At 42.7% G+C, this 10659-nt stretch overlaps 1 long non-coding RNA gene across 1 annotated transcript; it reads left to right on the forward strand.

Annotated features, from left to right (window-relative positions):
* The first annotated feature begins 538 nt into the window (after positions 1–538).
* On the forward strand, positions 539–10011 carry LOC138487669 (uncharacterized). The gene is made up of 2 exons (XR_011274525.1): positions 539–820; positions 7973–10011. It is a non-coding gene; the product is annotated as an uncharacterized lncRNA (long non-coding RNA).
* The last annotated feature ends 648 nt before the right edge of the window (positions 10012–10659 follow it).

Here is a 10659-nt window from a genome sequence, read left to right on the forward strand (position 1 = left end):
AAATTGCATGGTGTTATGTAAATTGCAATTATGGTATACTCTGTACAGAACAGTATTGAGATAAGACTGGGCTCTGATGAAGGATTTAATCCGAAATGCATTGGCCATACAGTCATGTCTTGCTGCACATTTTGTCTCATACAAATTGGTGATGAATGACCAACTCTTGTGCTTATCCCATTAAGTAAAGTAGCGCTTAGAGTACATTTTTTGTGGGTGGGAGCAATGTGTTGAGCTAATTGTCCATTTAAATGAAATCAATCAAGGAACCACGTCTTTGGCGGGCTCTGTAGTGGTAAATGTGCTGTATAAAAGAATAATAGCATAACATAACATTTGGCTGAAATGTCATACCGCAATTCGGTCTTTCTGGAAGTGGAGCGAATACAAAATGGGGGACTGAATACTCTGGGGGAACTCGTTCTCCTTCCTATACGATAGCGCTGACCTTAAGCACCATTATTGGAATGAAAGAGCGCCATCTTGAGGTAGTTCAACAATTTGTCGAAAAATAAAACAAGAACTCGCAGGAGATGCACAGGGAAGGTGTTTTTTTGTTTTCCTCCTCGCGCAATCCCTTGTTGCGCAATGTCAGCGATTCCTTCCATGTGCTGGACCTCATGGACCCACCTGTCCACGGATTCCAAGCGTCAAAGAACTTAAACATGTGACAGGGACCCTTCGCGCCACCCCTCCGCCCTGCTTACCACCGCGCTACCTCCAACAACAACAAAACACGCCCAAAAGCGACCCGAGCAGCTGCTTCCTATTATCGCGAAGCCGAGCAGCTCCAGGTCTGGCGCGGGGCCCTTGGCAGCAGGTAATGTTCATGGGCCGCTGGGGATCCCAGCTGGGTGTCTGTGATGGGTTTCCGGCCCTCTTTTATCCTGCTGACGAGGCTCCCTCTGACAGATAGGCTGTCTGCGGGACAGGCCTCTGTTTCACGAGTACTTATGCCTGGTGAAGAAGCCCCTCTGCCTGTGCGCAGGGGGGGAGGGGGTGCAGAGGCACTCTGCTCTATTAGGGGAAGCTGGAGTTTGCCAGCAAGAAGGGGCCACTGGGCAGCAGCTGGCTGGGGCAGACAGCCGCACCATAGCTTAAAGCTATGTCTGACTTATGTCTTTTTTTACCGCGCTGTTACATGCGTCGCCAAATTCTGTTTTTTCGTTGAATGTTGGAACTTGTAATCCTGCATCACCTCTGCATCCTTCTTCCTCGTCGCAGTACTTACCGTTGAGATAGCTGCCTTTGACCCAGGAACCCATTCCAAAACTTCTTTTATCCCCATCTCCTCCCCACACAGAGATATAAAACCTCCCCTCGCAGGTCATGATCACTTCTAATCTTCCCAGTTCTGGTACAGAGGTTGTTTGAACATGTTCACTGCTCAGATTTCTTATAATTTCTCTATCACGAAGCCTTGGAAAAGTACAGTTAGCTGCCCAACACCTGAGACGGTTAACTGTGGGGGAGTCAACTGATAGGTAGGAGAGGAACCCCCCTCGCTTTCTGAGGCGTGAACCTGCTTTTCTAACCAAAGTTGTGTCAATATTTCAGAAGTCCTTTGTGGGGGATCTCATATTCTTTAAAAATCCAGCTTGCCCTGCGGGGGTGGTGAGGTACTGTCTAGATGACTCCTCAAGCGTATTTAAGGAGAACAGAATTATTCAGGGACAAAGACAATTTTCCGGTAGGTTTTGGGCAAGGAGGTCCAGGAAGAAAGGCTTTTGGCATATCTAATCTAATCTATCTAATTTAACAATATAATAAAAGACCAGATGTATGTTTGTCCCTGTATGTGTGTCCGATGCAGTAGCATTGCCTGTTGTCACCGCTAGAGGGTGCTGTTGCCTTAGGATATATAGTGGTCCTACTGTATTGATGAAAACCTGCCGCATCTTCTGTATCCCACTAATAATGTTTTATGACAATGGAAATGTTACACTAATACAATATATACATTAAAAAAAGTATAAATAAAAATGTATTTGATTAAGCACTATTTATCTAACATAACAACGTATATCACTTTTTCCCTTATACAGATGGCTTTCTGTAAATACAATTGTTTTTAGCATGTCACTCCTCACCATGCCTCCTAAGATAATTTCAATGCATGAAGATGCAGAAAACATTAAATGGCGAAGAAATAGGACTCAACGTATTCATCGGGCAAATATGGCAGAGCAACAAAGGGCAGGTCAACCAGAAAAAAAAATGCTGTAAGTGAACGATAAAATAGGGCCAATATGACAGCTCGGGAAACAGTTCTCCAACGGGACATGCAATTGTCACGTTCTGCAGCCCGTAGAATAAATATGACAGATGCAGAAAGAGCCCTTGAAGGGGAAATGAATCGCGAACGCAACTAAAATGTTTGCGCCAACATCACTGATCGAGAAAACACTGCAGAACAGAAATGGAACAGAAACAATGATGGGCAACCTCCGTCCAACACAACTTTGGCCCCTGTACACAGGTTTTCACACTAGTCAGTAAAAGTAATAATATTAATAATAATACTAATATCTGTGTCTTATATAGTGCTACACTGAAAGCAGAGACAGCATTATAGCCATTGGGACTGATATGTCATCACAATGATGGCTTTTGCAGCTGTAGAGCACAGCTTCCCGGTGGCACCCCGGGAGTCTCGTTACATGAGATGTGTAGGGCAGTCACACGGGCTTCCCCAAATACATGTGTTAGACACTACAGGCTGAATGAGGATGACCTTGCGGCCACTTAATTTTGTATTGGTAGCTTGAGAGCCAAGATTCACTGAGATGAGCGATTCTCGGGCAATTAGAATAATAAAGGAGAGTAATCGTTTGTGCATCAAGCACACTATGTGTCAGTGGAGTTTGTTTTAAGCCCCTGTCATTCTCATCTTTGGCATACAAAAAAAACCCTACACTGGCTCCCAGTTAAACATCGCATCACCTTCAAAACAATGTGCATAACGCACAGGGCAATCAGTGGACAAGGAGCAGAATTCCTACAAAAGAAAATAAGTCTACAAACCAACGAGACCCCTCCGATCGAGCAACAAAATCCACCTGGAACTCAAACCATACCTCAAGAAAAACTTGGAGGCACCTCCTTCTACCACTTAGCCGCAAAAACCTGGAACAACATCCCAAAGGAAATAAGAAACACTGAAGATCACCTAAAATTCAGGAAATCACTAAAAACCTGGCTCTACAACACCACAGACTAAACCTGAAAAACGAAACTGGTAAAAAAGGATAACTAAACTGAAAAGACACAGACATCCCTGACCGGGGAGAGTAAAGCCCACGGCAGCTGGACGGGTGACATCGGATAGACAAACACAGGCGGCACACATGGAGACTGAGTGAACTAACCCAGACAATCCCACCAACTCCTTCGCTCGCACCGTAATTTAATTACCGCCAGGTACCACGTTGGTGTGGAATTATCGAGACATTGACAATCCCCCCCACTACCTGAGAGGTTGTCATTAGCAGATGCACTGGCCACTAGAGTCTAAATGGAGGATAAGGGGAGCCATGAGAGAGCATGTTAGAGGTGGGGGCCAGAGAAGTAAGGAACCTGTAGGCCAGTCAGACCCAGATCAGGACAGAGCCACAACAGGGGAGACTACGCAAGCCGAGCGCTTCAATTCAGGATAGAGATGCAAACTAACCAACCTTACTAACAACTTCCCTTTCTACATACACCTCTCAAACTCCAAACCAAACACAACCAAACCTACAGCACAACAAACCGCACAAACTTCACTAAATTGCAACAACAAAACAAAACACACATAGCCTTGCACAACAGTACACGACGACTACCGGCCGCAAACACCCCAGGCCCAGCCAACGGACCCACCGGGCTGAGGCCGCCAACAGCACATAACTGCTCTCTTGCATTTTTCCTGCTTCCTCCCACTAACCCAACCCGCCCCCTCTCCATTTTCCGAGCCGCTAGAGCGCCAAGGGACCACTACGGTGGTGATAGTGCGCGGTACAAATGTCCTTTAACATTAACATTAACATACATCAAAGGTAAGTACTTGGATGAGGAAGAAGGATGTGGAGTAACAATGAGGTTAATCAACGGTAATCGTCATTGCTCCATGTCATACTCTTCATCATCATGCTGCTTACTTCCATCCTCACGCTCACAATGCAATGGAAGGGCCGTGGTCATACTTAGAATGTAAATGGGGATGAAGGATAATTGGGGTGGGGAATTACACTACCACAAGGGGCAGTGCAGGCCTAAAAGAAGTTTGGGACCAGAGGTCCTGGTCAAAGATAAATACTGTGACAAGCAAGCGTGGCACTAGGAGTAATGATGCTTACTTTGAAGAAATCCCTTCATTTGTAATCGGAAAGCTGCCTAGAATAAATTACTGGCCACGTGAGTCACTCATGCATGGCCTGGACACCTTCAGAGGTTAGATTTTGACTAATCCCTTTCATACTTTTCGAGCCCTGTACTTTCTTGCAAACAACTGAATTAACCTATTGGCCGGGTTTCTGCCACCTCCTTGTGACCTGTTCTAGTTATTCCAAGGATTGATAAACACACACTCCACCTGTCATTAAAGAAAAGAGTTTATGAACTTGACTGACAAATATTTACACTGGAGCAAATGAGGGGACTCCCATGAGCACCCTAGATTTGCATCTTCTGTCTTTTAGGAGTAAATCTGGAGATGCTCATGTGCAAATAGAGTTTTTGCTCCAGGGCATCTCTGAGATGCTCCCGGCTACTCCGGATTGGTTCTGGTTTAGACTATGGAAGTAGGGTATATGGTAGCTGGAAAAGTCAGAGATGCTTCTGATTAACCTCAGTGCAGTGCTTTGCGAATCAGATGCCATGTGTACAATAATGATCTGTTGCTGTTTCAGACAGCGCTGCATGCCCCTTTACGGCACGTTCCGAATGCCATGTGTTAGGAGCTCAGGTGCGTGGCAGTGAGGGAACGGGCAGAGGACTTGACAAGAGGGAGGGAGAGAAGAGGAAAAAGGAAGGTAACATAGCTGCTAGAAATTAAATACGCTTTTAGTTGCTTGTGATGATTTCTTATCAGAACTATTGACACAGAGATGAGACACCAATGGATAAATGTGTCTTCCCTCGACAAAATCAAAAGGTGATCAAGGAAATGATGCTGAAACAACACTTCATTTTCAAGTGGTTGAAATGTTGATAGGAATGGGACTCTGTGTTGTCAGATTTCAGCATCTGGGTTGCAATGTTTGTGCCTTTGTGTTGTCATGTTTCGGCCTTTGTGTTGTTAGTTTTTGGCCTATTGGTTGTCAGGCTTGGGCATTTCGGTAGTCAGGTTTGGGCATTTCAGTTTCCATGTTTGGGCCTTTGTGTTGTCAGTTTTCAGCCTTTGGGTTGTCAGGTTTCGGCCTTTGGGTTGTCAGGTTTGGGCATTTGGGTTGTCAGGTTTTGGCCTTTTGATTGTCATGTTTGTGCCTTTGAGTTGTCAGGTTTCGGCCTTTGGGTTGTCCGGTTTCGGTCTTTCAGTTGTCAGGTTTTTGGCCTTTGGTTTGTGTTTCATCCTTTGGGCCATGTTTCGTCCTTTGGGTTGTCAGGTTTCAGCCTATGGTTTGTGTTTCAACCTTTGGGCCACCATGTTTGGGCCTTTGGGTTGTCATGTTTGGGCATTTGGGTTGTCAGGTTTGTCCGTTTCGGTTGTCATGTTTGGACCATTCAGTTGTCAGGTTTCGGCTTTTGGGTTGTAAGGTTTGGACCTTTTGGTTGTCAGGTTTCAATCTTTGGGTTGTGTTTCGTACTTTGGGACAAATTTCATCCTTTGGGTTGTCAGATTTCAGTCTATGGGTTGTGTTTGGCCTTTGGGCCTGGTTTGGGCCTTTGGGTTGTCAAGATTGGGCCTTTGGGTTGTCAAGATTGGGCCTTTGGGTTGTCAGATTTGGACCTCTAAGTTGCCCGGTGTGGGCAATTGGGATGTGAGGTTTGACCCTTTCGGTTGTCAGGTTTTTGCCTCTGGGTTATCAGGATTGACCCTTTGGGTTGTCAGGTTTGGGCCGTTGGGCTGTCAGGTTTCAGCCATTGTGTTGTCAGGTTTGTGGGGTGCATTTAAAGGCCCCAAACAAAAGTCCCTTTCACCTGAACAGGAGCATTTAAACACTGCAACCAAAAACGGCCTGGCTTTTGCGTTCTGTGTCACATGAATGGCAAGAATGTAAACACTGCAAAACAAATGCTTGGATTTTGCTTTTATTTTACATGAGTGGCAAGAATTTAAACACTGCAACAAAAATGGCCTGGCTTTTTCTTTTTGTTCATGTAAAATTAAAGAATGGGGAAAGGGTCCTGGCTGTCATTATGAATGGACCAGCAGCAATGTAATTCACCCAAGAAGGAGGAATGAAAGAATCCTGTGACAGGGAAAACACGATTTTTAAACATTAAAAGCAAAAACGGCCTGCACAGGTGTTTGCAAATAAAACCGGTTTTAAAAGCCACAATGGAAGAAGATATCACTGCTGACAGGAAAATGTCAGGAAAGCAAAACCTGATGTGTGGGGTGACCAAAGCCAATGTATAGCATGTTTCACCCTCAAAACTCCTGTAAACATGTGAAGAGAGACTTACTGAAGGAAAAACCTGTTCTGGCTGAGTTCTAAACTTCACAATTAAATTCCCAACTTCTAGCTGGGTGTTACACCTCCCATGTAATGATGCCTGCAATAGAATCTGCTGCTGCAGGTGTTAAAAGGCCACTTTTCCCCAGACTGGCTGGCACTGAAGGCAGTTAAAGCAAGCAACATTAAGGAAAAAACATTCCTAGCTGAGCATGACAAAAAGATGTGAGCCCTTCTTGCACCCCCTTCAAAAGAGCCCACACCACTTCAAAGAGACTTATAAAACACTCTGGTCACAGGCTGAGCACAATGAGACAGATGGCTGTGGGGGATGAAGCAGCCTCCCATTTGCTGACAGAAACACTCATCATTATGATAAAAGACTGTTTTCGTTTTAGACATTTTGTGCAGCCATCAGACTGAGGATTGATCTCAATGTTATGCCATTGTTCATGTAATTTCCAGGCGGTTTTGGGGATATAAATTGTATTTACTTGTGACTCTGGGAACTGTAATGGCTAGTTAGACTAGGTTTCTGGCAGATCTGGATATGTGACAAATGTAAAAGTGGTTGAAAAGATGGAAAATTAAATTGGGAATATGCTTGATGACTTTCATATTCATAACTGTTGTTTCATTAAAGTGTTGTTTTGTTTTATGAAAATGACAAAAATGTGATACATGGCCATGCTACATCGTACGGATTCAACAGTCGGCTTATCTAATTCCCCATGATCTGCTCAAACAGAATATATGTTTTATATGGCAGTGGCTAGAACAATTATGAAGTTATAATACATAACTAGTTTTTGCCAAAAAGTTGAAATGAGATCAAAGGGTGGTAATAAAGGGGAAAAGACAGATGGTACTCCAAAATCCCTAAACCAATCCTGACTGGGGGCGGAGAGAAAGAGAGAAACTGTCCAATCCTGGTGGCAGGGGTTATTGAAGGGTACTTCCTATAGATTGTAAAATTAGTGATGTAGTTGCTGCTACATAAGGGGGACTGCATTAGGACTCAGGACACACAATCCTGTGGGACAGAAATGGAGGAAGAGAAGGCTGCTGAAACTTACCATCTTTGAGAGTGCAGTGACCAAACCCTTGCCCTTTCTTTCCAGAGTACCCTAAGATGCAGCTGGCTTCCCTGAATCTTAAACAAAGGCTTGCTATGTAAGTAGCAGTAACCCCAGCCCTAAATTGCATGAGCCCTTCATTTCCGTAGCAGGGCATCCAATATTCCCCAATAAAAACCCAAATTGCCTGTGTAGTTCAGTCATCCCCCATAGAAGAATCTCTTGTTTGCCTGTATATGTTAGCATATCATCATTGGAAAACCTATCATTTCACTGTGTTTATCCTTTGTATTGTAGGATATTTTGACCCATTCCAATGTCCTCCACTGCATCACTGTACTCAAATGTTGAACGGAAACAGCCCAAAATGGATGCGCTGACTCCTGTGTGTGCCAAAATCTTGAAACTGCATTTTGTAATAATCAGAAACGGCTGCAGCGCCCTGCCAACCCCATTTCAGGTGGGGTAAAACAGAGTTTTCACTGCAGGAGCATGGCAGTTGGCTCTGCAACATTCAACATGGAGCAAAGGAAAGAAGCAGCAGTACATTGCTGTAAACCCAAAATGCCTCTTTAAAATGTCAGCTTTTCAACCATAAAAGTGTTTATTTTAGCACTAAGCCATTCTTTTCTACTGAATCATTGCGATTAAAAGGGCACTGAAATGCCCAGGATCATCCAGTGCGGCTCAGAGGAACTGGCCTCATTGACTGACAGCTCCTGGCAACAGTATCTTTGGAAAAGCAAACCAAGGACTGTGTTTTCATTTTTTCACAGGAAATGCGGCTAATACTTTGCAACAAGTATCAGAATCAGCTGTGTAGAGAGAAACTCTAAACAAAGGCATGATACATGTATCCAGGCTGCAAACAACTCCAGCACTAAAAGAACTAATGCTGACTAAAATGTGTATTTGTTGCAGATGAAAATCGGATTTACAGAAATAAGTTTAATGTGTTTTTTTCAGTAATGAAAGGCAAAATCGCCTGTTTTTAAAGTATGTTCTTGTGTAAAGGCTTAATTATTTAAGAATGTCAAAGGATTGCTAAGGTTAAAAATCCACCTATAAATTGTGTTTAATGTTATATGTTTAAATGAAATAATCAACTATAGTAAAAAAAAAAACAACCCTGCTTTGACAGTTCTTAGCCTGAGAAAGGTTGACACCTCCACTGCTGGCAGGAAAGGCTAATTGCTGCTCGGAGGACTCGCATACTCTTGACAAAGGAACTTCATTAGACATTCGTCTTTGCCCCAGGCGAAGACAGTAGCAGGCTTGGACACTCACCCTTCCAGGAGATGGGCAGGAAGCTCCACTCTATAGGGAGAGGCCTCTCATTTAACTTCCAAGTATTTGTCATTTGCTAACACTTGGGAAGAAAGAAAAAAAACTGACATGTGACTTTTGGGTTTAAAATGCTTATTTTTCTACTGAACTTCAAGACATTTAACTTGGCAGCAAGAATAAGAAAAAGAGTGAAAAGTACATACATCTAAATCTGAAAGTATTCTATCCATTTGAAAACTTGGTGGAATGTCTTACTGCGTAAGGAACAGAAGTTATTGAGAAAGACCAATTGTGCAGAAACGATTAATGTTGCAAATATAGTATTGTGTACACATATTATAGAGGTGATTGGGCTATATGTACAGAATTGGGAAATGTTAGACCAAACCTTTCATGGTCAAAATTGCCAAAATTCAACAGAAAAACAAAATCAAGTCCCACTGACTTGGGAGTTGGATTGGAAGGTGACCCACGACATATGTCATTTATGTATCCGATTTTCTTACAGGGCATAACTACATAAATATGTATTTGTGGGAAAATTAGATTTTGGTCCCAATAGCTATGGGAGGTTTCCAGGTCATCTCATAAAACATGACAACCCTTTCTGGCATCTTTTCAGTGCTGCTCCCATATAGATTTATATTGATTTAAGGACTTTTGCACCCTTTCTTAGCTTTGCTCACCCATTTTCGAATGTCATTTTAAAAGTGTAAGATTTCCAAACCGTTTTTCTCTCTTGTTTGGGGAGGGAAGGTTGTAATCACATCCTGTACACTGTTCTTTATCCCTGAATACCTGCTACTCCCTTACATCTGTGTTGAATTGCTTCTTTGTGAGTTGAGAAATTTGCAGGGGGAAATCTTAATTTAAATGCCATCCTTCCAAATAAGCCAAATGTATTCTTTTATCTGTGTTTTATATTCTGTGTTGCTAAAAGTGAATTACCTACTTTCGTATTGGTATTGTCACCACATTGGTGATTGCTACCCCATATATTAAAACCTGTGTTTGATTTGAATTTTAAATAAATAAATAAATAAATATTACCTTTACCAACCAGCCTGATTTCTGGTCCACTGTGACCTGGGGGTATTTTGAGAAGGGGTGTGATATGAGTGGTATATCACTCAGAATATTGAACCTATAGACACAGTAAAATACATATTTCATTTGTGCACTGCATACTAGGCTGAAAACAGGGTGTATTGCCTGATTGAAATCCTTAACAATATTTTGTAAATAAATCAATTAATTCCCCCATTGAATTTCACGGATCAGGATTGTTGAAATTCAAAACCAACCATCCTTGTCTATTGTTTTTATTTAATTGTCATAGTCATTAACGTGTGCCTCAAAATAATTATTCCTATTGTGAGCTGAAAACCAAATTTGCTCCTGTGTCTAAATCATGCCCTGCTAAGCAAATTCTCATTTGCCAGTGTCATTCCTATTTGCAGCTGTCCTATTATACCCAAACCGTTGTTCCCATTGTGAGTAATCTCTTTGCCCAAAGCCAACCTGTTAGCTGTCACGGTCAATTTCACTAAAAACGATTTTCCTATGTGCCTTTCTCATTGTTGAAAGCGTGTGTGTCATTTCCAGCCCCAGTAAAATTAGGGTGATTCCCATTTTCGTTTTTCTAAACCTTTCTTTTCATCCTTTAAAAATCATTTTTCATAGAGTGTTCACCTTCC

Source organism: Ambystoma mexicanum, chromosome 9, assembly GCF_040938575.1.
Source record: "Ambystoma mexicanum isolate Mex_15411 chromosome 9, UKY_AmexF1_1, whole genome shotgun sequence".
Lineage (NCBI taxonomy): Eukaryota > Metazoa > Chordata > Amphibia > Caudata > Ambystomatidae > Ambystoma > Ambystoma mexicanum.